Genomic DNA, 27,978 nt, shown 5'->3' on the forward strand with positions numbered 1-27,978 from the left:
TGCCTCTGTCAGTGGCTATCACTTCTGTCTGGCGGCAGCTGTCCCCGTTTACCGCGAGCATGTATTCCCCCTTGGCAATGAGCATGTAATCCCACATGGCAACGAGCATGGAACCTCTGGCAATGAGCATGGAACCCTTGGCAATGAGCATGTAGATAAGCAGCACTTATGTAGCATAATTTTTAATAGGCATTATGGTGTTTGGCATAATACATAATGGACATAATAGCGTGTAACTTAACGTGTAATGGACATTATGGTGTAAATGTTTAATGCGCGCCTTTGGTGGACAATGTCCCTGTTTATGAAGCGTATTGTGAATTTTGGCTTAATCTGTGTGGCATTATGTGAATTCTGGCTCAATCCGTGTGGCATTATGTGAATTCTGGCTCAATCCATGTGGCATTATGTGAATTTTGGCTCAATCCATTTGGCATTATGTGAATTTTGTGTAAGGGGCAAGTATAATGGGGTCTAGTATTTTGTTGAATAATGTGTAGAAGTTGTATATGGTGTTGTACACTACACTCAAGGATACGCCCCCTGTTGAGTGGCCACACACCCTTTTCTGGAGCGCGCCTTCGGCGCGCGCACAATTACATCCTTCACTTTAGTCGCCATGGTGGGCCTGCGTACTTTAACTGCCAGGGCCTATTTTTAATCCCATTCCCACCCTCTCTCTGCCGCTCTCTTAGCATGTACACTGGCACCACTAACACTGCCCCTCCCCCACCTAAACCCTCTTTTATCATGGTGCCCCCCCTGTCATTTTATCCTGGATCCGCCCCTGCCCAGGGGTGTCGGAATGGGTGTTGTAACTGCTGCAGCCTGTCATACTGTATGACACTGCAGGCAGCAGCAGCGCTGGCAGCACTATCTCCTGTGAGTGTGTGAGTAGGCTCCCCCTTTTCTCTCCTCCGCGGCGCGCTGCCCTGTCATGCTGCTACCAGCTAGATGTTAATACAGACAGGCAGCGTCTCCTTCCTGTGGTCCCTCCCCCTCCCTCCCATCAGTGTAACAGAATGCCACCTGACCTCTCTGGCTCCTGAACAGGAAGTCACATGGTCAGTTGTGCAATGGAGGAGCCCAGCAGACTCACTCAGAGCAACAGCCACAGCACAGGAGCACACCACAGACTCGGTCAACAGGAGCTCAGGCAAGTCGTGCTGAAGATGGAGGGGGGTGCCAGTAATGTTTGCTGGGAGGGTGTGTGTGTGTGTGTCATTAATGCTTTGCTGGGAGTGACAGCAATGGTTACAGGGGGGGTGTCAGTAATGTTTGATGGGAGGGGGAGTTTCAGTAAATGATGTTTGCTGGGGGGGGGGGGGGTTGTCATTAATGTTTTGATAGGGGTGTCAGTAATGTTTGATGGGAGGGGGGTTGTCAGTAGATGATGTTTGCTGAGAGGGGTTTGTCATTAATGTTTTGCTGGGGGGTGTCAGTAATTTTTCTGGGGGGGGGGGGTGTCAGTAATATTTGCTGGGAGGGGGGGTGTCGGTAATGTTTGCTGGGAGGGGGGGTGTCGGTAATGTTTGCTGGGGGGGGGTGTCAGTAATGTTTTCTGGTTGTCTGTGTTTTACTGTGTGTGTGTGTGTATAAATATGGGTCACTAAGCGTTGTGTAATGTGAACATGGGACACTACATGCTGTGTAATATTAATATGGGTCACTATGTGCTGTGTAATGTGACTATGGGTCATTACGCGCCATGTCATGTGAATATGGGTCACTGGGGCAGATGTATCATAGCAGCGCTTATCGCGCCGCTATGATACTTCCTGCTTCGCCTCAATAGCGAGGCGAAGCAGGAAGGGACATCGACAAGATGTATTAACATCTTGTCTGCCGAAGCGGGGGAGCGTTAACTCCCCCCTTCAGCGATGTCCCTTTCTGGAGATAGCGCATCAGTTAATACTGATGCGCTATCTCCTGTCCCCCGGCCGGCCGCACTGGGCATGCGCGGGATCTCGCTGTTCACGCGAGATCCCCAGCGCAGCCCAGACCTAACAGCAGGGACAGCGCTGTCCCTGCTGTTTAGATAGGGCTTCGCCAGCCTGATGCTGGCGAAGCCAAACCCGGCTTCGTGCGGAACGGTCAGCGATGCTGACCGTTCATACATTCGGCCTGCTATCATTTTGATAGCAGCGCCGATATGGACAGGGGCGCATAGCGCCCCTGTCCATTACCGCATCCCGGCACGATCATACATGGGGGAGAAGCGGTATCAGTGCACATAACGTGCGCTGATACCCCTTCTCCCCCATAACGACGGATCATACATCTGCCCCAGTATGCGCTGTGTCATGTGACTGTGGGACACTATGCGCTGTGTAATGTGAGTATGGGTAACTATGTACTGCGTAATTTGGCTTTGGGTCACTATGGGCTATGCCATGTGATTGGGACACTATGTGCTGTGTCATGTGACTGTGGGACACTATGCACTGTGTAATGCGAGTATGGGTAACTGCGCACTGCGTAATGTGAATATAGGTCAATACACGCTTGGTGATATGACTGGGCCACTACATGTTATGTAATGTGAATATTGGGCAGTATGGATGGTGTAATGGTGAGCATTACTGCCTCACAGCACTGAGGTCATGGGTTCATTTCCCCCCATGGCCGTAACTGTGCGGAGTTTGTATATTCTCCCCTTACTTGCGTTGGTTTCCACTGGGTACTCCGGTTTCCTCCCACAATCCAAAAATATACTGGTAGGTTAATTGGCTCCTAACAAATTAACCCTAAAAATGTCTGTGTGTGCGTGGTAGGGAATATAGATTGTAAGCTCCACTGGGGCAGGAACTGATGTGAGTGTTTAACTATTCTCTGTACAGCGCTGCGGAATATGTGTGCGCTAATTAATAATAAATGAAATATGGGTCACAGCGTGTAGTGACCCATAATGATATTACACAGCATGTAGTGACCCATAATTTACATCAGCACATAGGGACCCATATTCATATTACCCATATTCATATTTCATGCTCCTGGAATTCCTGTCACCAGGATAATGGTGCCCACACTGTTTGAGGACACCTCTATTGCGCATGCATGAATCACCAGAAAGCGGCCACAGCTGACATTTTCCCGGTTATCTTTACCGCTGTGATGCTGGACTGAGGGAGAGGTGAGTAGAATGAAATAGGTGCAGGGTGTACAGTGTGTGGGGCCCCAGGGGCCCATGTGCACTGCACACCTTGCACCTACAGGTATTATAGATACGCCAGTGGATGGTGAGTGTTGCTGGCTGCTGCTGGGATCTGTGCTGCTGGGTTATGGGTGCTTTGCTGGGTGATGGATGCTGGGTCGTAGGTGGAACGTTAGGGCAGTGCTAGGGGGCACCAGACAAAATTTTGCCTGGGGCATCAAATTGGCTATGGCCGGCTCTGGCTGCTTTGGGCTGCAGGAGGAAGCAGGGCAGCCACAGCCAGCAGCGGTGGCAGAAAGCAGGAGAGCAAGGAGAGCAAGCAGCTCAAGAGGAAGGAGGACAGCGTGCCCGGAAGAGACTGAATGCGGATGGTGAGCAGGGCATTCCAGCTTGCCCTGGGTGCTCCCCGTCTCCAAGCTGGACACCCTGCACCTAGACTTCAGGTACATGATGCACCTGCGGCCAGTACCATACAGCTAACACCAGTCAGTGACATCCTGGGCTGCTGCCTAATTGTAATGATCACTTTGCTGTGCTACCAATACTCTGTCTCTGTACACTGTGTACAGTATGTTCTCTGCCTCCATACACTGTACTGTACTGTGATAATGAGTGCTCCCTATGCCGTGTGTATAAGCCCTATGCTGTATAACTATGCACAATGCTTTGTGAGTGGTCATGCACAATAGCCTGTCATCTTCATTCACTCACGCTCACCTTCCACCTAATGTGCTTGATTCCTCCCATTCCAAGAACTAGACCCATCCCTGTCTTCCCCTCGAACAGCCCCAATCCTTCCCCTCTAAAGGCACACAGTGGTGGTGCCCCTACCCCAAAGCACTCTGTGGAACCCCCACCAGGCAGAATGGTGCTTTGAGCATGGCCAGTGGAGAGATTATGGGACTGGACTTCGAGTATCTGGCACCAAGCGAGCAGGTAACTGCTGCCCCCTGCCCACCTTACGAATCTGTTTGCCGGGTCTGTGAATCAATGTGTACAGGTACACATCCATTCGCATTTGTCCATCTAAAGGAAAAATTAGATTTTTAACTCACCTTCGGATGATTTTTTCCTCTGGTCCCTGGTCATCACAGCCGCCATGTAGCCCAGGACTTACACAGCGGCTGCGAGCAAAATAGCCACTTCTGGTCGGGCACCAACGTCATTCGCCCACCGCTAGCAGGCAGAAACTCTCCTGAATTTTCCTGGACACTCCCAGCATTTCGTTGGGCACTCCCACCATTTTTGCGGGTACGTCCATGAAATGTCTTGGATCCACCCTCAAACACCTGCGAGCAGCTTGCAAATAGAAATATTTGCCTATGATGTTCACAGCCGGGCCAATGCGCATGTGAATTCGGACCTGGCCGAATGGGCCCTATGTGTCTGCACTACAGTATCTGTTCAGCAGACAAAATCTGTGCTCCAGGGGGATAGGAGGTGTGGGTAATGGACTTTGGCCACTGAACTGGAGGCAGTGAAGAGCAATGAAAAGGAATCTAAAAAGATCCCTTTCCCGCACAAGCTGTAATGTAAATGTTGTGTATTGTAGCATTTAAGGAGATGCAGTATAGTGATGTAGTGCAGCATAAGTAGGGAAAGTAGCGATATAGTGTAGAGGGTAGTGTAGTGATGTTGTGCAGAGTATTGGGGGATGTAGTGTAGTGATGTAGTTCAGGGTATTGGATGTAGCGTAGGGATTTAGGGTCTTATTCTGGTTCACTCCTTCTGGCAAATTCCTTCTTAGATGGACAAAACCATGTGCTTTGCAGGTGGGGCAGAAGTAACTTGTGCAGAGAGAGTTAGATTTGGGTGGGGTTTTACTTCAAAGTGAGATCTATATTGCAGTGTAAAAATAAAGCAGTCAGTATTTACCCTGCACAGAAACAAAATAACTCACCCAAATCTAATTCTCTCTGCACATTTTATATCTGCCCCCCTGCAGTGCACATGTTTTGGTCCATCTAAGAAGGAATTTTCCAGGAGGAGTGAACCAGAATAAGGCTCTTCATGCAGGGTATAGAGCAGGGCTGGGCAACACCGGCCCTCCAGATGTTAGTGAACTACACATCCCAGGATGCTTTGCATTAGTTTTGCTATGTGGCCATGCTGAAACTGATGCAAAGCATCCTGGGATGTGTAGTTCACTAAGATCTGGGGGGGCCGGTGTTGCCCAGCCCTGGTATAGAGGGATTTAGTGTAGTAATGTAGTGCAGTGTATAAGGGGACTGTAGTGCAGTGGTGTAGTATGTAATGTAATACAGCATATAATGGGGATGTAGTGCAGTGAGGCTGTATTGGGGAACGTGCTTCTGTGGAGAGAGCATGTTAGTGAGACATTTGGGGAGCATGTGGGGAAATGCTGGGCACTCATTGCAATAACGTACTAACAGTCTTATTTTCTTTAGTGGGGGTGGTGGGAACGCCGGTTGGTGAGGGTCCAAAGCATATGCTTGCACCTGAGCCTACTACTCGCTAATTCCACCGCTGATTGGCACATCAGGAGCTGCGGCACCTCCATGGGACATTGGGCAGTCTAGCCCTGAACAACAAGTTCACCCCTCTCCCGCATGAGCACACCCATCTTTACAAGTAACTGGGGACACAAATTAGGATGCCCTTGCTTACTGGTAAAGCAGTGAATGTGGATCTTGATGCTGCTCCCATGCACACTTTACCAATGCTCTCTCTCCCCCACCTATTTCTCACACTCACTCTCCTCCTTAACCCCCCCTCTTACTATTCCCCCTCTCACTGTCCCCTCTCACCTGCCCTCCTTTCTCCCCCACTGCCTCCCACCTCCCACTCTCCCCTCACATTCACCCCCCCCCCCACTCATCCCCTTGCTCCCCCTCCCATCTCTTTCACTCCCCCTCTCTATCTCACACACTCTCCCTATTTCCCTTCCCTCTCACTCTTCCATTCTTTCTGTGTCTCTCACCCACTATCCCTTCCCCCCAATCTCTTTCCCCATCGCTCACCCTCCTCTCCCTCTCTCACACACTCTCTCCCTCTCTCTCTTCCCATCTCTCTTTCCCCTCCCATACTATCCCCACCCCCTCTCTTTCTCTTGCTACCTCTCTCTCACCCCTGCTCACTTACTCACCCCTCTCATGCACACCCCTCTCACTCTCTACATTCTCTCAGTCTTCCCTCTCTCTCTCCCCCCTATTTTCATGTCTCTTACTCTCACCCCCTCTCTTTGTCTCTCACTGACACCCTCCCTGTCCCCTCTCTTCCCACCCATCACTCTTTCCATCTTTATCCCCCTGTCTCTTCCATTGTCACCCCCCTCTATCTCACTCTCCCCTCTCTCTCTGTGCTTCACTGACTTACTTCCCTACCTCTCACCCACCTACTCTCTCTCCCATCGCTCTGTCCACCTTCCCTAGCTACATCTGTCTCTCATAATCACTCCCTGCATTACCATCTACCTCTCCCCTGTGGCACTATCTCCCCATTTTTCTCTCTCTCCTGTCACTCGGACTTTCCAAGACATCACCCTCTACTTCTCTCCATCACCTGTACACTGTTACCCACTGCCTCTCCTCGTCATTCCCTTCGAGGCTATGCTCTTGTTTTGAGGCGTCAACTGTTTTGGGAACATGCACAACCTCCCCCCCCCCCTTCCATGTTATGGGGCCCCCTGTCATTTTGTTCTGGATCTGCCCTTGCCAGGCCATGTATAGCGCTGACAACACTGCACAGTGCCCTGCTGCTGGATGCGGCCCCACCATCTCCTGGCCACTGTACTCCACTCTCCCCGCTGCTGGCTGCATCCCTGCCTCCTCCCGCATCACTTCCTTCTCCTCATACCCTGCAGTAAATAAAAGTCCCAGTGCTGCTGGATGCGGCTCCGCCTACTGTTATGCTGGCTCCACCCATTAATGATTTTCTGCAGCCCACATGAGACCACTTCCAGAAATTTTCCAGGGCCACTTTCAATCCCCAATCCGCCCCTGCATGCAAGGGAGGGGTTAATACTGAGTAAGTAAAACCAATGTCTTGTTTTACTTACACTGCATTCCATACATACTGTGTAGTGTATAAAAATATCAATGTTTACATTAATGTCCACAGTGGTTACTCGATTCTTCTACCACTTCACCAGACTCCCACACTTGCTCCAATGTTCTGCAGAGTAGGTGATCGTGGATTGCATTTGGAAACCCCTCTCTAGATATCCTGCATTTGCCACTCGTTTTTAGTGTCAATCTAAAGTCTGGATATCCTCAATGAGAGAGTAGATGAAGCGTCTATAGCTGGTCATCAGTACGGAGGAAATGACATATGTTATATGTGGGAAAACTGTCTTCCAAGCAATAGGCAAACAGCCACTCACATTATCCAGCTGTAATCAGGCAAGTGGCCACGCAATATATAAAATAAAGATATAGAAGAATCAGTATCTGCAGGAGGGAGGGTCTCCTGCTTTCCCCTGTGTGCTAGGCAGCAGACAAGAATGAGAGTGCTGACTCCTCCTATGCTGATAGTAGATTACAGTAAAGATCCTGTGAGCATCTGGGAAATGATCGGACGTCCTGATGTGAACCCGCAGTGCAGGATGTCTACTGCTTAGCTGCCAGGAACACATTACAAAAGGAAGAGGCATGGTACCTAAAGTGTCATGGAGATGCGGCAAATTGAAATTAGGTTACGCAATACCTTCAGGAGGTTATTCTAGTTGGCACGCAGCGCTGCAAAGTTCACAGCGCTGCGTGTCTTTTTAAGGCCGCTCACAGAGGCCGCTCGCACAGGCTGCCGCCAAATTCGCCCGCACGGCTGTGAATAGATGCTTTACCTGCCACGCCCTATGTACTCTATAGTCTAAATCAAATATGTACAGTGGACCGTGCAATCCGTTTGGGATCAAATAGAAAGTACATTGCACCGCATGTACACCCCTTTAGTTGGACAATTTATTAAGCTGATCCTACCACTGCCAACTAAGGTGTCTTCTTGGTCCTGATATAGCAGTCGCTCAGGAGGCAAAGAAATAATTGGTGTTGCTATTATACTAAAGAAAGACCCAGACAGAAGCTTACTATCATCATTCCAACACCCGGTATGGAACACGTGATATGACATCGGTGAACATTGGATATATTCCCGAGTGGAGTTGCACCAAACAAAAGTACTGTATACGGTGGTGTTTTCTGCACCTATAGGAGGCCGACCAGCAAATATGCTTACTTGAACATATATATGAGTGGACACTTTCCTGATAAACAGAATATAATAGTATACACCGCTGTTATAAATCAGACCTTGATATAGAGGACAATATATACAGATAGAGCCATTCTCATCCCTTTAATTGGATTAAGTGAGCCAGGGATGTCAGACTTAATCCTATGATAATCCCCTACTGTATTGTTCTATGTATTGCAGTGCTATGTATTTACAACCCAGGATCTACTTTTTCTACACTTACTTACCGGCAGGGCTATTTTGCTGCAGTCTCCAGCAGGAACTAAGGCCCTTATTCTAGTTCACTCTTTCTGACAAAATATTTCTTAGATGGACAAAACCATGTGCACTGCAGGTGAGGCAGGTGTTACTTGTGCAGAGATAATTAGATTTGGGTGGGGTTTTACACCTGCCTCACCTGCAGTGCAATATTCTCGTCTCATAATATTCAATATTTTGAAGAGATTGTTTAATTTTATCCTGAAAGTCGGTAGAAATTGTACCAATATAACTCTCCATGTTGTGAAGAAGCCTTTGATTAATTTGCTTTTATGTAATGTGGTTTCCAGCTAGTCCATAAATGAAAACATATTGGGGGAAGTTTTTTTTTAGACCTGGACTACGGAGGAACGAAGAGGACGTGATCTTCGCCGGAGGACCTTGGTGAGTAGAATGTTTTCTTCGGATCCTAGATCCAGGATTTCTTCGGATCCAAGACCCTGGACCCCGGATCATGGAGCCTGGACCCCGGATCATGGAGCCCCGGATCATGGAGCCCTGGAGCCCGGACCCAGGGACCTACCTACTGGCTCAAGAAAGGTAAGTATCAGTATGTATGTGTAATGTATGTATTAAACTTTTATTTTTCATGTGTGTCAGTGTGTGTTTATTTAACTATTTCTTTTACTGTGGAACTACAAGTGCCAGGGGGCCCTTTAATGCCCTGCATGCTGGGACTTGTGGTTCTCCAAGTCCCAGCATGAGGGGGAGGCTTGCTGGGACTCATAGTTCCACAGTATTAGACAATAGTTTTTCAATCTATTTTTTACACTTCAATCAGCTTGATGCCCACCGCCCAGGGGCATCGAGGACAGCACCAGGCTTTAGCCTGGCCAGGTAAGTCCTGAAGGGGGGGACCCTTTATTAGGAGGGTCCCCACTCCCCCAGGACCCCTGGCCAGGCTGACTAATCGGTAGGGATGAATGCTTTGGCTGGGGGGACTTGTATAAAAAGTCTCCCCCCGGCTATGGCATTACCCTGCGGGCTGGTTGGGCCTGGGGCTGGTTCATAAAATACGGGGGACCCCTAGTCATTTTGTCCCTTGTATTTTGGGAACCAGACCTGGCCCTGAAGCCTGGGGCTGGTTTATAAAAATCAGCGAAGCCCTATTTGCCCGGTTTCATTTATTTTTTTTCATGATTCTCTTTCAGCCTGGTGCTGGTTATGGCCGTGGAGGAGGGGGGACCCCACAACATTTTATTTATTTATTTTTCGGTACTTGTGTATTTTGGCAGCGCCCCCGATTTCCATCGCGCGATGTTTTAATCGCATCGCATGCCATGCACCCGATTTTTGCCCCCTATACGATGAAAGATTGTATAAGCACCCTAAAGGGTGCTTTTAAGCACCGTAATGGGTGCTTACAATGTTAAATGCACCCCCACGCCACCCCCCCCCACTATAAACGTGAACCCGAAGCATGGCGAGCGCAGCGAGCCCGCGAGGGGCGGCGGTACGCGTCCTCCGACCTTTTCATACCCCCACTATCCACGTCGGCGTGGAGTTGAGAATAGAAAGTGTGGTGAGCGCAGCGAGCCATCGAGCCCGAAGCGTGGCGAGCGGACGCGGATACCTTCACAGGTATCAGAGTCCCCTCGCGGCCTTCACAGGTATCCGCGTTCCCTCGCTGCGCTCACCACGCTTCGGGCTCGGTGGCTCGCTGCGCTCGCCGCACTTTCTATTCTCAACTCCACGCCAACGTGGATAGTGGGGGTATGAAAAGGTCGGAGGACGCGTACCGCCACCCCTCGCGGGCTCGCTGCGCTCGCCACGCTTCGGGTTCACGTTTATAGTGGGGGGGTGGCGGGGGGGTGCATTTAACATTGTAAGCACCCATTAGGGTGCTTATACACTGTTTAATCACATCGCATCGCATTGTATGGCATTGTATGCCATATACAATGTCATACAATTTTAAAATTGTATGGCATTGTACAATATCGCGCGATATCGCGTCGCATCGCATACTATCGTATGCCTTATGGTATGCGATGCGATGGGCGCCGCCAAACTACACAAGTACCTATTTTTCTATTTTTTACACACTGCAGCCTGCATGGATCTGACTGATCCCTGCAGGCTGAAGCCAAATACGCCAGAAAAATTATGTGTATTTTCCAGGTGTATTTGTTCTGCAATTAGCGGGCGTATCCCGCTATTTACCGGCCGTATTGAAAATTAGAAATCATTATTCTTTTGAATGGTGATTCCTGTCGAATTAATTTGATGGTGTATTCATTCGTATATGTAAATACAAATACCAATATCCCATCAATACGAATAATCGTATTTTTGGCATAGTAAATGCTAAAAATACAAATACGCCCAAAATTTTGTTATTTTACTTTGAAAATACGATTTTTTTTTTTACGAATTTACCTTAGTAAATTTCCCCCATTGTAGTTTATTTTTAAACAGTTCCAGTTCCTTATTCTGTAAGTTTGTTTCTTTCTTGTTTTGTTCATTCTGTTTCTGTATTCTGTATTTTGTAAGTTGCTGCCCTTGTGGCGCAATATGAATAGAGTAATAATAACAATAATAATAATGATAATACTACTAATACTAATAACAACAACAAAGGTGAGATTTAATAGGATGAGAGAATCAGAAAGTGAGAGATCTGGTAAGAAACCTCCAGTTTTTTAAAGCGGCAATCATTACACTGCAAAGTCAAACTGGAGATCTCTTACCAAATCTCTCACTTTCTGATTCTCTCATCCTATTACATGTCACCCATGGCATGCTACATCAACATCTTACAAATATTTTTTTAAGTTGCTGATGTACAGTAGCACGCCATATGTCAACACAATGAGGCATGTGTTATTGTGTTATTGTTTTAATAACACATTCATATGTGTCTAGAGTGACTTACCCATTGTTCAGTGATTGTGGTCATAAGCCATTTTGTGGGTTTCTTGAAAGGTAGAGCTGTACATACAGTAATGCTTGTTCTGCCCATGCCTAGAAAATCTCCAGATGCCAAGGTGTAACCTACAGTATATGTAACTCTGACACTTGTGTCTAATGCAGGGAATTGCAGTTGGGCCTTCTCTGAGAACTGGACCCGCTTACCCCTAGTCTGAAGACACAGCATCATAAATTTGCAGCCCAGCAATCAGGTCTGTATCAGGCCCAATCACCTTAATTCATGTTTGTATGCAATGCCGATGTTTTCACAACTGAGCGATTGTCAGCAGCCTATTCATGTGCTGCGAGTGACGGGACCATGTGGGGGAGATAACATGGACAGCAATATGCAAATCTTGCATCTATTTTGCAGTCTGTGCATTTGGGAGTAACTCTGACCCTTCCACTAAATGATGACTGTGACGGGGCGGAAGCGGTCATTGCTGACATCACAGACCCTCCCCATAAATGCCTGGGCACATCACTTTTTCAGAAATACCTGGAAAACGGCAGGTTTCCACCCCCAAACGCCCACTTCACCCTCACACAGTCAATATTCAAAATAGGATTAAACATCTTTTATACTGACCGGGACGCTAGTCACAGAACAATAATATAACAGTAATACCATTAATAAACAGAAAGACTCAGACACCGTGATTGCCAGTAATGGGTATTTATTTCATTATTTATTATAATTAAATGGATTAGGAAATGTCTGGTGGTAAAGATGCCCATAACCTTCCACCATCTGAGGGGTGTCCCATGTATATACCATATAATATATACCATATAATCACACACTCGTAAGTAACCATAATATGAATAAAGACTCAGAGACATGTATTTGGCAGAATAAAAGTTGGAATTTATTTAAAACACATCAGGATTATTTAAATATGTTTAATAAACTAAAGTTTGGTGGCAAAGGGGCCTATTCGGGAATCAGTGAGAAGAGCGTAAGGGTGAGCCAGAGGAGATGTTACCATGGCAACCAATCACACTTCTCCCCTCTTTCACTGCTTCATGAATAGCTCCCAAAGAAATTAAAACTTAAATGGATGATCTGCCAAAAAAAAAAGCCCCCAAAAAAACAAAAAAACTTTTGTTTAATTGAATGCCAATGAGTTGAATTAAGACAAGCTTCAGGGCCAATCAGAAGCAATATAAAGACACATGAGGGGAAAGGGGGTTGGGGGAGAGCAAGGATAACACAAGTAAAACTCGGCAAGAGGTGAACCCAAAACCCTGCTGAGGGACTGAGGAATTTGAATTGTTGCCAATTAGCCAAATTTAAATGAGCCAAATTAAGTCCGTCAGTTCAGGTAAAAAAGGTAAAATCCCTCAAGACTTCTGCTGACAACAGCAGCAAGTAGCTAATCCCCGAGTAGGGTAGACAGGGGGAGACAAGACAACAAGGACACGACCAGCTGTAACAGTACTTACGTCCTCGGATTTCCTCTAAAGACGACGCAGGAAAAGTCTGCTCAGGCATCGGGAGCGGCACAGGGGGCAGATGGTGTTTATGTCCAGCCACTGTGTCAGGCATGAGATGTGGAAAACATGCCTGCAGGATGTGACCGCCACTTCCTCTCCAATCCGAAACTGGGAGATGCAGATGGGGCAGGACTCTACAGCGCCTCCTTCTGTAAAGGTGCATCTCCTGTAGGATGGAAGGCGGGCAAGGATGACTGCTGGTCTTCGTGCTCCTGCCACTGCTGGTGCTCCTGAGGATGGCACTGCTGCTGGTGGTGGTCCTCCTGATGTTGGGGCTGCTGCAGATGGTACACCAGAAGATGGTCTGCGGCGCCCTGACCGTAGCCAGGAGGTGTTCGGATATGGCCCAGTTCCAGCTAACTGGGCCAATTCCCTCCGGCTCATCGTTGGTGGTAAATGCACCAAAGGTGCACAGAAAAAAAAAAAAAAGATAGAAAACACAGGTGTTAATGTGCGCTGATCTCTCTGATCACTGTGATAATACCTGGAGTAACCGCTGTAAAAACTGCTTCTCTCTAGGGGGGTCTATTTTCTTGCACTCACCTCTGCCTCTGCTCAAGAAATGACAGTGAGAGGCCAGTGCACTGAGGTTTTATACCTGGCATGTGGCATGCGGGCGGCAGTTGGTCTCTCTGCCCCATAGCCCACATCATCTTCCCACTAATATTACACAGTAACACTGTTGGGGAATCAGTGGGAAGTGACATATTAGTGCTCAGGAGTCACCACACTGGGGCCCAGATGCAATAAGATTAAAAAGTGATAAAATGGAGAGTGATAAACAGCCATCCAATCAGCTCCTACATGCCATGTCACTGACTGTGTTTGAAAAATGACAGGCAGGAGCTGATTGGTTCGTGGTTTATCACTCTGAATTTTATCACTTTTGAAGCTTAGTGCATCTGACCCTCAGTGATAAAATCTATATATCACATATATCACATCGCATCCGATGTTTCGGATGCAATGTGATTTTTCCATAGGGTTGTATGTTAGTGAATTTACTGTACAATATCGGGTGCCATGGCATCCGATAATTGCATCACATCCGATGTTTTGCATCCGATGTTTTGCATGCAGAACATCGGATGCAATGCGATTTTTCCATAAGGTTGTATGTTAGTGAATTTACTGTACAATATCGGGTGCCATGGCATCCGATAATTGCATCACATCCGATGTTTTGCATCCAATGTTTTGCATGCAGAACATCGGATGCAATGCGATTTTTCCATAGGGTTGTATGTTAGTGAATTTACTATACAATATCGGGTGCCATGGCATCCGATAACCGCATCGCATCCGATGTTTTGCATCCGATATTTTGCATGCGAAACATCGGAGGCGATGCAATGTGATTTTTCCATAGGGTTGTATGTTAGTGAATTTACTGTACAATATCGGGTGCCATGGCATCCGATAATTGCATCACATCCGATGTTTTGCATCCAATGTTTTGCATGCAGAACATCGGATGCAATGCGATTTTTCCATAGGGTTGTATGTAACTGATTTTACTATACAATATCGGGTGCCATGGCATCCGGTGAAATATCGGATCCGATTGTATAGGGTTTTATGCCATATAATGTACTATCCATGTATTATATGACATATAATGTGATGGGCGCACCCCCCCACTATCCACGCCACCCCGAAGCGTGGCAAGCGCAGCGAGACCCGCGAGGGGCGGTGGAACGCATCCGCCCGACCTTTTCCTACCCCCCTATCCACGTCGGCATGGACTTGATTTTATATAGTGTGGCGTGCGCAGTAAGCCACCGAGCCCGAAGCATGTCGAGCGCAGCGAGGGGATGCAAAATACATGTAACGCAATATGCGTGCGCTCACCACACTTCGGGCTCGGTGGCCCGCCACCCTATATAAAATCAACTTCACGCCGACGTGGACAGTGGGGGTATGAAAAGGTCGAACGGACGCATTCCGCCGCCGCTCGCCATGCTTCGGGGTGGTGTGGATAGTGGGGGAGGGGTGGGGGTGTGTGTGTGCGTCCATCACATTATATGTCATATAATACATGGATAGTACATTATATGGCATAAAACCCTATACAATTATCGGATCCGATATTTTATCGGATGCCATGGCACCCGATATTGTACAGTAAATTCACTAACATACAACTCTATGGAAAAATCGCATCCGATGTTTCGCATGCAAAATGTCAGATGCAAAACATCGGATACGATGCGATTATCGGATGCCATGGTACCCGATGTTGTACAGTAAATCCACTAACATACAACCCTATGGAAAAATTGCATCGCATCCGATGTTTCGCATGCAAAACATCGAATGCAAAACATCGGATGTGATGCGATTATTGGAAGCCATGGCACCCGATATTGTACAGTAAATTCACTAACATACAACTCTATGGAAAAATCGCATCGCATCCAAAAAATCGGATGCAATGCGATTATCGGAATGCCATGGCATCCAATATTGTATAGTAAAGTCACTAACATTGAACCCTATGGAAAAATCGCATCGCATTGCATGCGAACCATCGGATGAGATGCAATTTCCCTACGGTAACGTACGTATGCAAATTGGGCGCCCAACTAACATATAAGTACCACAGTTTCTTATATAGCACAGCATATTCCGTTGCGCTTTACAATAGGAGACAGTGAAACAACAAACTGGGTATTTACAGACATTCAAAGGTATGAGGGCCCTGCTCGCAAGCTTACAATCTATAGATATGTGTATATATTAGAGACTAGGTGATTCATCGTGCCCTACGGGTGCTCTTCACACCGTCGTAAGGGGCTGCGCCCCCTAAATTTGTGAGCGTTTGTATATGAGAAATATGGTTAGAATTGTATGAAAGTTGCCCTGTATTGACACTTGGGTGTCCGCGAATCGCGGGAGGGGGGGTCGCGGGGGGTGCCGCGAATTGCGGGAGGGGGCGTTGCGGGTGGTGCCGCGAATTACGGGAGGGGGGTTGCGGGGGGTGGTTGCTGAGAATCGCGCGAGGGGAGGGGTTGCAAAGAATGGCAGGAGGGGGGTGGCGGGGGGTGGGTTGCCGCAAATTGCGGGAGGGGGGGTTGCGGTGAATCATGGGAGGGGGGGTCCCGGGGGGTGTGCCGTGAATCGCGGGAGGGGGGGTCACAGGGTGGGGTGCCGAGAATTGCGGGAGGGGGGTCACAGGGTGTGTGTGTGTGTGCCGTGAATCGCGGGAGTGGGGGTTGCGGCGGGGGGGATGTGATGCGAATTGCCACAAGAAAAAATCAACACAGAAAGGTCAACACATGTAAATGTTGACATAAGTGTGGCACTTCATTGGTATCCATGTCGACACATGAGAATGAATATGAAAACATTAAAAAAATGAAAAATAAATCTTCAAAAACTCATGTCAACCTTTTTCATTGTCGACCATAGCCATGTCAGTGCGCCATTTAATCCTGGGGCTGCCGCGAATCGCGGGGGGTGCTGCAAATTGCAGGAGGGGGGGTCGCGGGGGGTGGGTGCCGCCAATCGCGGGAGGGCGGGGTTCACGGGGGTTCTGGTGGGGGGTTTCCGCGAATTGTGGGAGGGGGGGGGTGCCGCGAAACGCGGGAGGGGGGGTTGCGGGGGGGTGTGTGACGCAAATCGCCACAAGAAAAAATCAACACAGAAAGGACAACACATGTAAATGTTGACATATATGTGACACTTCATTGGTGTCCATGTCGACACATGACAATGAATATGAAAACATAAAAAAAAAGAAAAATAAATCTTCAAAAACTCATGTCAACCTTTTTCATTGTCTACCATAGCCATGTCAGTGTTTTGCATGTGCCATTAAATCCTGGGGCTGCTGCGAATTGCGGGGGGGTGCCACGAATCTCGCAAGGGGGGGTCGCGGGGGGGGGGGGTTTGCCGCGGGAGGGGGGTGGTCGCAAGGGGGGTGTTGCCACGAATCGCGTGGGGGGGGCTGTTTGTGCCACAAATCGCGGGAGGGTTGCGCGGGGGGGGAGTGCGGCAGGGGGCGCTCACCTGGTGGCTGTGGAGTAGCAGTGCTGGGCATCATGGGGAGGCAGAGGGTGTCTGGCTCTGTCTGTGGGCTCACTGGGCTTGTTCTCTGTCATGTGAGTCAGTCATGTGAGTCAGAGGCTCCACCTAGCGTTATACACACACTCACACACTTTGAGTGACATATGTAGCAAAATATATAAGAGATGAGCGAGTTTGGATCCTAGAGATCCAAACCCCCACGAAATTACCTGATCCAAGGCCGGATCCAAGGAGTTCGCCGGTTCACGCCATCTTTCCGAGTCCAAATCGAGGCTAAAACGTCATTATCCCACGTTGGATTCTCGTGAGACCTGGGGATATATTTATTTCCCGACGGTCGGCGCCAGTTTCAAACAGGCTGGTGATTTCAGACAGCACGGATGTGTCCGTGCTGTCTGCTGAGGGGTGTGAGGGGCAAACCTGCTGGGTGGGGGGATGATTAATGCATAGAGGGGGCTGCTAGAGAAACACAAATGCTGATTAAGCAATGAGGGAGCATAAAACACTGATGGGTTCCTGCATGTTGCACTTTGTAGATAGGTCCATCCTCATTATCATATCACATGACTATCAGAGCAGGGGGAGGGATTTAGACAGGGTAAGAAAAATCACATGCTAGATGTGAACTGAACTTCCTCTGTCCTGCGAAGCTGCTGAACAGGCAAGTGCTGCAGTGCAGCTATCTCTAAAAAAATATCTTATGCTGTCTCTCTATCTTTGCTAAATCTTTCTAAAATCTTTCACCTTCTCTCTCCCCTGTAGATTCTTCCTCTTCTGTCCCTCTCCTTCTAATCTGTGTGCAGCAGCATTTAGTTCACCAGGAAGTAAATCAAGTGGGAGGTGTAACACACAGACAGACAGAGCCCAGCAGCTCCATAAGGCTCATTTCCTGCATCTTTAATTACTGAATCTAAATTTAAAAATACAGCAAAGCCCAGCAAATACAGATCTAATATGCACTGGCTAGCCAAAGTCTATGTGTGGTGTGTATGTGAGTGAGAATGTGTGCTCATGCTGCTCACCTTTCTGTGATACTATCACTATACTATTAGTCCAGATCAGGGGTTAAAGTGAGGGGGAATGGGGTGCAACTGAGTTCCACCACTTCTAATTGTGAGGTGGAACATTTTCATCTCCACATTGGCCCTGCACAGTAATTCTCACAGGAAAGCATTCTAGTTTGCAGAGGGATTCCAAATACCCCACCACTGGCCCTGTCCCTGCCTAATGGAGGTACTGGAGGGGGGGTAATTAGGTGGCATAGAGAAATGAGTTCCCCCACCTCTGCATGGCCACTTTATGCCCTTGTCCAGATGTCCAACACTTGCTGCTGCTTCTTGTACTGGGTCCTGAGCATACTGCTGTGCTAAATCTTCTGCTGGGACCTGTGTAGGTGCTTCTGCAACAGCCATGTTATTGAGCTCTCATGCAATACTCAGGAGGCAGTGCATGTTAGCTGCCACAGGTGGCAGTGCTGAGCTCACACATGGGGCGGTATTCAATGAGCCTGATTCGCCATGTTTTAATGGCGAATTTGTGCTGTTTGGCGAATTTTGGACTAAAACGGTGAATCACCCTATTCAATGACCACATGGCGAATACATTTAAAGGTTTTTTTCGCCATGATTCACCGAGTAGCAATCGCTATCTTTTTATGGAGAAGTGGAATGTGAACTTTTAAATAAAGTGTTTTGTTTTTTACATTTGGTGTAAAAAAATCAGGAATTTTATTCTGAGGAGGGGCATGCTACTTTTATTCATGTGCTGTAAGCACATGAATATATATTTAATTTTAAAAAATATATATATTTTTTTTTTACACAGCAGCCAGCATATATTCACTGCACCCGATCGTTACGATCGGGTATAGTGAATATAGGTCCCCTGCTGGCACCCCCGGGGGGCAGCCTGTGCTGCCTGGCACCCGGGGAGCCCACCTAACCCCCACAAACGTTCTGGGCTAGGCAGAGAGACTTCCATCTCTCTGCCTGCCACCGTCCTCAGGCTCCCTGCGGCATACGCCGCAGGAGCTCATATTCGCCAGTCAGGGGCAGCGAGCCCCTGACACGTTGAATACCGGAGCCCGCCGGCTCCGGAACGTGGCGAATGTGCAGCGAATCCTAAAAAGGATTCGCTGCACCTCGCAGGTATTCTCATTGAATACCGCCCATGGTCTGGACTCTGCGGATCTACATTGTCCTGATGACTCATGAGTCCTGCAAATAGTTCAGTAGTTCAATTAGTTCACTGATTCCTACAGATCCCTGGACTAATCTCTGACTCATACAGCCATAATGAGACTGTACAGTACCTCTGAGCTACCATGTGTGGCACTGCTGTGCTCAGGCATATGTATTATGTGTATGGAGCAGAACTGCAGTATGCACTGCCATGCTGCCTTCATATTAGGTCACGAGCTACACTCCCAATCAGCCACACACACAGTGCTGGGTGCTGTATGTTATATACTGTAGCTCTGTTTACTCCACAGGACACAGATGGATATGTATGAACCTTCATAATACATAAAGTGGAGCAGTTTCCCCTAGCAGCCGATCGGCTTAGGTCACATTTTAGACTGTGCAAGATAAATGACAGAAGCTGACTGGATACTTTGCAAACTCTTTACTTTATCTCTCTCTAAGGTCAGTTACATTGGGGCAAAGGGACATGTTAAATACTGTATTTTAAAAGCAGAAAATAATGACAGTATATTACTCTGAATTTGGGGATTTTACAGCCTGGCGTGATGGTCAATGCTGTGCGCCAGGCTGCGGCCCCCATAAGGGGCACCACCATATTATATAGTGATGCCGTTAGAGGCAGGGGGTGGGGTACTCCTGCCCCGAGCACTCCACGCCCCTCTGGCATTCCCAGACTGGCCAGCAGGGTGGCACGTGACAGGGATGTAGGGCTTGTAGTGCAGGCTACTGGGGACGGCCACCCCCTATTGTGGGACCCCCAGTAACTCCTATCCATCCCCGGGGACATGGCTCCTGCAGGACCGGCCAGACGACAATGGCTGCGGAGGACCAGGCTGGCTGGGGTTACAGCCTCTTCACAGGTGGCGCCCGTAATTGTGTCCCCAGCAAGTGCCGTGGCACTGGAACTCAGGCCGGTTGCCACTTCGGCCTCACAGGGTGGGCCGGCTCCTCCTCTGGCGGTTGTTCCTGGAACCTCGGCTGTCGGGACCCCTGGCGTGTCCACGGAGATGAGCCTCGTGCCGGCGGCAGGCACTTCAGGTGATCAGGCCGAAATGGCTAGCCATGCGGGCTATTGCGCCCAGGATGCTGCGGTGCTATCAGGAAGGATGGCACGAGTGGGAGCAGTTTAGGCTGTCTGCCCCTCAAGCAGGTAAGACACCTGGTGCGGCCATGGTGGCCTTTGTCTGGAGTTTGTACTCCTTGGGGCGTTCTGTTGCCTCAGTACACAGGATGCTGGCAGGGGTAAAAAAGGAAATATGGAGCAGCGCTGTACTGAATAATAGAAAATTATTTTATTTTAAAATATAAAATATAACAATAATGTGGCCAACATTAGACAAACAGGACTCACAACATATAAATGGTTAGTCCATTCCCATCCCTTAGGACTGGTTAGTAGTTAATAGCATGCATGAAAGGTAGTTAGTGGCAATTGTAGCAGAGATACTGAAATACCAGTCCCAACACTTGCTGCGCACATACAAGGTTTTAAGGCTTTATACTTAAGATTTTCAGGCTTGTGAGCAGTGATGGGGTATAGCAGGCTGTAGATACCGCGATGTTCTCCGACCGATGTTTCTCTCGATTAGACGGTCATATCTGAGAATTGATCGTTGGTGGTGTCTAGTGGTAGCCACATAAGTCCCCCTTCGTTCCTCTACGCGTTTCTCCACCTCACGATGCTTGTCAGCGGCTTCCTCAGGAGTGGTTTTTGAAACCACTCCTGAGGAAGCCGCTGACAAGAATCGGAGAACATCGCGGTATCTACAGCCTGCTATACCCCATCACTGCTCACAAGCCTGAAAATCTTAAGTATAAAGCCTTAAAACCTTGTATGTGCGCAGCAAGTGTTGGGACTGGTATTTCAGTATCTCTGCTACAATTGCCACTAACTACCTTTCATGCATGCTATTAACTACTAACCAGTCCTAAGGGATGGGAATGGACTAACCATTTATATGTTGTGAGTCCTGTTTGTCTAATGTTGGCCACATTATTGTTATATTTTATATTTTAAAATAAAATAATTTTCTATTATTCAGTACAGCGCTGCTCCATATTTCCTTTTTTTCTTGTCTATTTGATCTTATCAAAGGGGTTTAGGTAATCCCCCTTTTTGGTGCAGCTGCAGTACAGAATAAATTTAATCAGCGCTCAATATCACTCTGGTTTGCAAGTTTTGCTGGCAGGGGTGTCTTTCTTTTTGTCTCCGCATGGTAAGGCGGACCTGTCCCGGTCCTTTCTGGTGTCCAGGGCATTGTGTGGATGGCTGTGCACCTCGCCGGCGCTCCCGGACTGCAGGCGACCAATTGATTTGACATTGCTCCCAGCCTTGCTGGGCGCCCTGAGGGACATTTGCTGGCCTGACTATGAGGTCCTGTTGTTCCGAATGGCGTATGCAATGGCTTATCATGGTGCCTTCAGGATCGGGGAGCTGGTGGAGCCGCCAAAGTGAATGCCCTCACCACTGGCCGCGGATGACCTGGTGGTCCATGTGGGTTCGGTGCTATGTCACCTGCGACGCTCCAAAACGGACCAGGCTGGTAGGGGGCGGTGGCTGTCGTTGCTCCCGTCTCGCCTCTGATGTATGTGTATTTCCACGGGCTGGGAGGTTAGGTGGCTGGGGGTACAGGGAATGATGTGGAGTGGACTGCAGGCTGGTCTGATTCAAGCCCTGAGGATGTTTGGGGTCCTGGAGGTCATTATATTCCACCTGGGTGGAAATGATCTAGGGCAGGGATCCACCTTGGAGCTGTGCTCCGTGATTATCCGGGACCTACCCATCATTGCCCAGTGTTTGCCGACATGTAGGTTGGTGTGGTCCTCCATGATCTCTAGGAGAGTGTGGATGAACGCTAGATCTTGCCCCCCAAAAAAAGAAAAGGGTTTGTGGAGCGCTCAAAAGGATTAGTAATATGAAATGATTTGAAACGATCAAGTGGGTATTACATGAAGATACAAATTCATTTAATTGTTCACGTAATATAATAATACAATGTTAAAAGATAAAAATAATAGCTAAAAAATTGATATTGCACTATTGTGTTGTACACAGTAACATACAGTAAACCACTTAGAAAGGAAACTGGATACTTAAGTGAGTCCCACTTGTTCCAAAATTGTACTCTCCTCCCGAGGGAAAATGGTGGTTCCCACAGTTGACAAGGGGGATTTGGGATATTACGGATTGAACTGGTGGTTGGGGTGTCCGTGTGTCCTGCTGTAGACCTTGATTCTGATCCACTGGTGGGCAAAGATGGAATACCTTACTTCTCGGATAAGTCTCCAAAGATTGGGCAGGTGGTGACCCAAATTTGTAAATCCAGTTGGGGTGTTCTGGATGGAGTGGAAAGGGGTAGTCTGTGGGGGACGGGAGGAGTAGCTGATTCAAGGGGATATTTGGGATGGGGTCCAGAGTCCAATTGGTAGTGGTTTGGGCTGACGCATTTCGTTGTGCTGGGACAACTTTATCAAAGGTAACCACCTGCCTGGGTGGATGACCAGGGAGAGTGATCACCAGCGATGGTGTGTATGTGTATTCATCTTTAACCCCACTTTCCTATAGTGACTGTTCTTTAGTGCCGCCACCATTTATAGTCATAGTTTAATTGTCAAAAATAAATTTGACATTCATTTTTGAAACACCAGCACTTTGTGTCCGTGTCTTTTTTTATCAGATAAGTTGGTTAAGTTAAGGTTAAGTTACCGTTTAGTGTGTTAAGTTGTAAAGTGTGGACCTGGGGATACCAGATGGTGAGCTTATGCTACAGAGGGGGCTGCATTATTTTAATTTAAAAAAAAAAGAAATTTAAAGCAAAAAAAAAATGTTTTTTTTTTTTTTTAAATTACTGCTGCCAGTGCCCAGGGTGCCCGCATGTGTGCTGCATCAGTCCAGGGGTGCCCGCATGTGTACTGTATCCATCCAGGGGTGCCCACATGTGTACTGTATTTGTCCAGGTGTGCCCACATGTGTGCTGTATCAGTCCAGTGGTGCCCGCATGTGTACTGTATCCATACATGGGTGCCCACATGTGTGCTGTACTTGTCCAGGGGTGCCCACATGTGTACTGTATCCATCCAGGGGTGCCCACATGTGTACTGTATCCATCCAGGGGTGCCCACATGTGTGCTGTATTTGTCCAGGGGTGCCCACATGTGTGCTGTATCAGTCCAGGGGTGCCCGCATGTGTGCCATATAATTCCATGGGTGCCCCCATGTGTCCTGTATCAGTCCTGGGGTGCCCGCATGTGTGCCGTATAATTCCAGGGGTGCCCCCATGTGTCCCGTATCAGACCAGGGGAGCTGCCCTTTTTTTAAATGAAAATAAAAATAAGGTGTTTTTTTTTGTTTTTTTTTTACTGCAAGGACTGTTAAATGCGCTGTAGTCCAGGGGTGAGCCTACAGTGCTGTATAATTCATGGGGTGTTGCTAAGTCTGCCATATAATTCCAGGTGTGCTGCTCTTTTTATAATTAAAACAATTTTGTCTGCCGTATCACTCCAGGGGTGCCGCCATCTGTACCGTATAATTCCATGTGTGCTGTATCAGGTCAGGGATGCCCACATGTGTGACGCATAATTCCTGGGGTGTCATATAATTCATGGGTTGCTGCAAATCCTGCTGTATAATTCATGGGTTGCTGCAAAGCCTGCTGTATAATTCATGGGGTGCTGCTAAGTGTGCCGTCACAGGGGTGATGCTTAGTGTGCAGTATCAGTCCAGGGGTGCCGCCATCTGTACCGTATAATTCCATGTGTGCTGTATCAGGTCAGGGATGCCCACATGTGTGACGCATAATTCCTGGGGTGTCATATAATTCATGGGTTGCTGCAAATCCTGCTGTATAATTCATGGGTTGCTGCAAAGCCTGCTGTATAATTCATGGGGTGCTGCTAAGTGTGCCGTCACAGGGGTGATGCTTAGTGTGCAGTATCAGTCCAGGGGTGAGCCAAGTGTGCTGTATAATTTATGGGGTGCTGCTAAGTCTGCTGTATCAATCCAGGGGTGCTGCCATTTTTTTCATTAAAAGAATAACTCTTTTACTGCAGGTGTCACTGTGTGCTGTATAATTCCATGTGTGATGTGTCAGTCCAGGTGTTCCGCCATCTGTGCGGTATAATACCAAGAAAGAGACAAGGACATGCAGTTTACACTGTCATGTACTATCAGGGAGCGCAATGGTGTGCACTACAATAATCAACACTTGTTTATATCAATGTAAAAATTTTTTATTTAAAATAAATAAAAAGCAATAATTTTCAATACATATATGTGCACATCAAGAATTTTTGCAATTGCAAGACAGGACAAACAAGACTTACAACAATTAACATATAGAGGCTTTTTGGAGCATATTTGACTAGTATGAGGCTGGATAGGTTATAAAGTCATTTAAGGCAATGGTTTTTAAGCAAGGCTTTTTGTATATAGTTACCAGTCCCGCATAGATGTTAGAGACAAATTCTCAAAAGATGGTGTGTCCGGCTCAGTAAGTGTCCATAATTCGGGTACACAATTGCCTCTGTGTAATTAGAGGAGCTCTCCTGCTCAGTATGGAGAGGTGGATGGTAGCTCTGCAACACCAATCAATATAGCTGCTGCTCCCGATGGTAGTGACAGCGATAGTCTGCGGTGATTAGAACCTGGTAGTCTGTGGTCAGCAACAAAACGCGTTTCTCCGCCTCAGGGTCAGCGGCTTCCTCAGTTGTGCTGACATTAGTATAGACAGCGCTATTTATAGCAGTCCCGTTCGCGGGGTTATTACAGCCGCACTTCCGGGTTTGCGCTCCACGCCTCGTTTTCAGATGGATCCATTTATAATCTCTAGCGGCCATCTTTATCTGTGTTCCAAGCCTCGTTTTAATTTTAACATATGACAACGATCTCTCGCGGCCATTTTTATTTCATATACCAAGCCTGTGTTCCAAGCCTCGTTTTAGATTTAACATATAACACTGTTCTCCGGCGGCCATTTTTATTTTGTATACCAAGCCTCGTTTTAGATATACTGGCCGTCTATGTAACCAGCTCCAAGCCTCACTTTGGGAGCCGTTTTTTATTCTTCCTGCTTTCCACTTAAAAGCCTGCTATTTCCATAATGCCTATATTGCCTATATTCCATGCCTCATACCAATATAGCCTCGACATATATAACACAAACAACAATTAACATATAACAACAGATATATATATATAGCTGTAATTTATACATAATTATAAAAAAAGAATATGCATAATTTCTTCATATTTTCATCATTGCTTATCTCGATTGAGATTAGTGTTGATTTCTTTATGGTGATACAGATTACTTTATTAGATGGCGATAATTCTTTCAACATCTCTCCACAGGATACAAGTGATTCATCTTTATTCGATAAACCATAATATCGATTTTATATATTAATTAATAACATGAATTTACATAATTTTAAATACCTTAGCTATCAATCAATCCAATTTTAATTTCAATTTTCAATTAATTGTGTCTACATAGGACACAAAGAATATGACACATTGAGTCAAAGAATGCACACAGGGAGGACTCCCACTATTTCTCCCCATTACACATTATTCAACTCAATGCTGTCATTAAGGCCCAATGGATTCAAAGTTCTGAGGCAGAATATCCAGTATGCCTCCCTCCTGCACAACTGGACATATCTGTCTCCCCCTCTTGGGGTGTTTTTGATGTGTTCAATACCTATCATACGGATCCCATTAATATCGCCACTTTGGCAACCCGCCATGTGTCTATACAAGCTATTACTCTTATTCATTTTTATTATATTACGCTTGTGCTCCATGAATCTAATATGTAGGTTTCTAATGGTGCGGCCCACATACTGCAAGCCGCATCCACAAGTCAAAAGGTAAATAATATATTTAGTCTTACAGTTTATAAATTCATTAATATCGAATACCTCCCCAGAAACATGGGAAACAAATTTTACAGTCTTTTTGTCACAGACATATGGTAGATTTATCGACGATTTATTTTTTATTTGGGATGGGGATTATGATTCTGTTATTCACTTTACCAACAGTCTTAATGATAATTCTTTTGGTTTAAAATTTACTAGTAATTTTCACAAGGGTGGTATTAATTTTTTGGATATTGCCCTCACAGTCGAGGAAGGCCAGGTACAAACTAAAACTTATGTAAAGGATGTCGACCAAAATCGATACCTTAATTACCAGAGCAGCCACTATAATAAGTGGAAGAATAACATTCCTAAGAGTCAGTTCCTTCAAATAAAGAGGAATTGCTCTACCAATATAACTTTTGAAGAACAAAGTAGGACCATTTACAAATCGTTTCAAGAACAGGGATACCCTAAAGAAATTCTAAATGGGGCTCTAAAAACTGTGAAAGAAATGAAAAGGGAGGAGCTATTGCAGGAAAAAGGGGGAGAGAGTGAAGTAGGAATTATATCAACAACAACAAAAAAACACCAGGAAAGGGGGAGAAAAACGGTGTTTGTAACTAAATACAACACCCAAGCAATGAAAATAAAAAACATAGTAAAAAAGAACTTATACCTCTTAAAAGCTGACGAGATTCTTAGTAAAGAAGTAGATATAAGCCAGACCGTAGTATTCCGAAAATCTAGTAATCTGAAGAATAAGATCGCACCTAGTTTCTACAGGAAGGATGGGGCGGGTAACCCATCCTCATGGTTGCCCGAGAAACCTGTGGGGTATCATGTCTGTGGAGGAGGGGGAGGGAGGGGGGGCTGCTCTTCATGCGCTGTCTGTGACAAAAAGACTGTAAAATTTGTTTCCCATGTTTCTGGGGAGGTATTCGATATTAATGAATTTATAAACTGTAAGACTAAATATATTATTTACCTTTTGACTTGTGGATGCGGCTTGCAGTATGTGGGCCGCACCATTAGAAACCTACATATTAGATTCATGGAGCACAAGCGTAATATAATAAAAATGAATAAGAGTAATAGCTTGTATAGACACATGGCGGGTTGCCAAAGTGGCGATATTAATGGGATCCGTATGATAGGTATTGAACACATCAAAAACACCCCAAGAGGGGGAGACAGATATGTCCAGTTGTGCAGGAGGGAGGCATACTGGATATTCTGCCTCAGAACTTTGAATCCATTGGGCCTTAATGACAGCATTGAGTTGAATAATGTGTAATGGGGAGAAATAGTGGGAGTCCTCCCTGTGTGCATTCTTTGACTCAATGTGTCATATTCTTTGTGTCCTATGTAGACACAATTAATTGAAAATTGAAATTAAAATTGGATTGATTGATAGCTAAGGTATTTAAAATTATGTAAATTCATGTTATTAATTAATATATAAAATCGATATTATGGTTTATCGAATAAAGATGAATCACTTGTATCCTGTGGAGAGATGTTGAAAGAATTATCGCCATCTAATAAAGTAATCTGTATCACCATAAAGAAATCAACACTAATCTCAATCGAGATAAGCAATGATGAAAATATGAAGAAATTATGCATATTCTTTTTTTATAATTATGTATAAATTACAGCTATATATATATATCTGTTGTTATATGTTAATTGTTGTTTGTGTTATATATGTCGAGGCTATATTGGTATGAGGCATGGAATATAGGCAATATAGGCATTATGGAAATAGCAGGCTTTTAAGTGGAAAGCAGGAAGAATAAAAAACGGCTCCCAAAGTGAGGCTTGGAGCTGGTTACATAGACGGCCAGT

General features: G+C 46.6%; 1 long non-coding RNA gene across 3 annotated transcripts in view; it reads left to right on the forward strand.

Moving 5' to 3' along the window:
• Positions 1 to 1,001: 1,001 nt before the first annotated feature.
• The window catches only part of LOC146026481 (uncharacterized), a 138,975-nt gene continuing 111,998 nt past the window's right edge, over positions 1,002 to 27,978 (forward strand). The window contains exons 1-2 of one of the 3 annotated variants that reach the window (XR_014454465.1): positions 1,002 to 1,156; positions 11,660 to 11,748. This is a non-coding gene — a long non-coding RNA (uncharacterized LOC146026481). The remainder of the gene's footprint in view (positions 1,157 to 11,659; positions 11,749 to 27,978) is intronic. The other 2 variants (XR_014454466.1, XR_014454464.1) reach the window with 2 other exon arrangements.

Source organism: Crinia signifera, chromosome 8 (genome assembly GCF_055691185.1).
Source record: "Crinia signifera chromosome 8, ASM5569118v1, whole genome shotgun sequence".
NCBI classification, from domain to species: domain Eukaryota; kingdom Metazoa; phylum Chordata; class Amphibia; order Anura; family Myobatrachidae; genus Crinia; species Crinia signifera.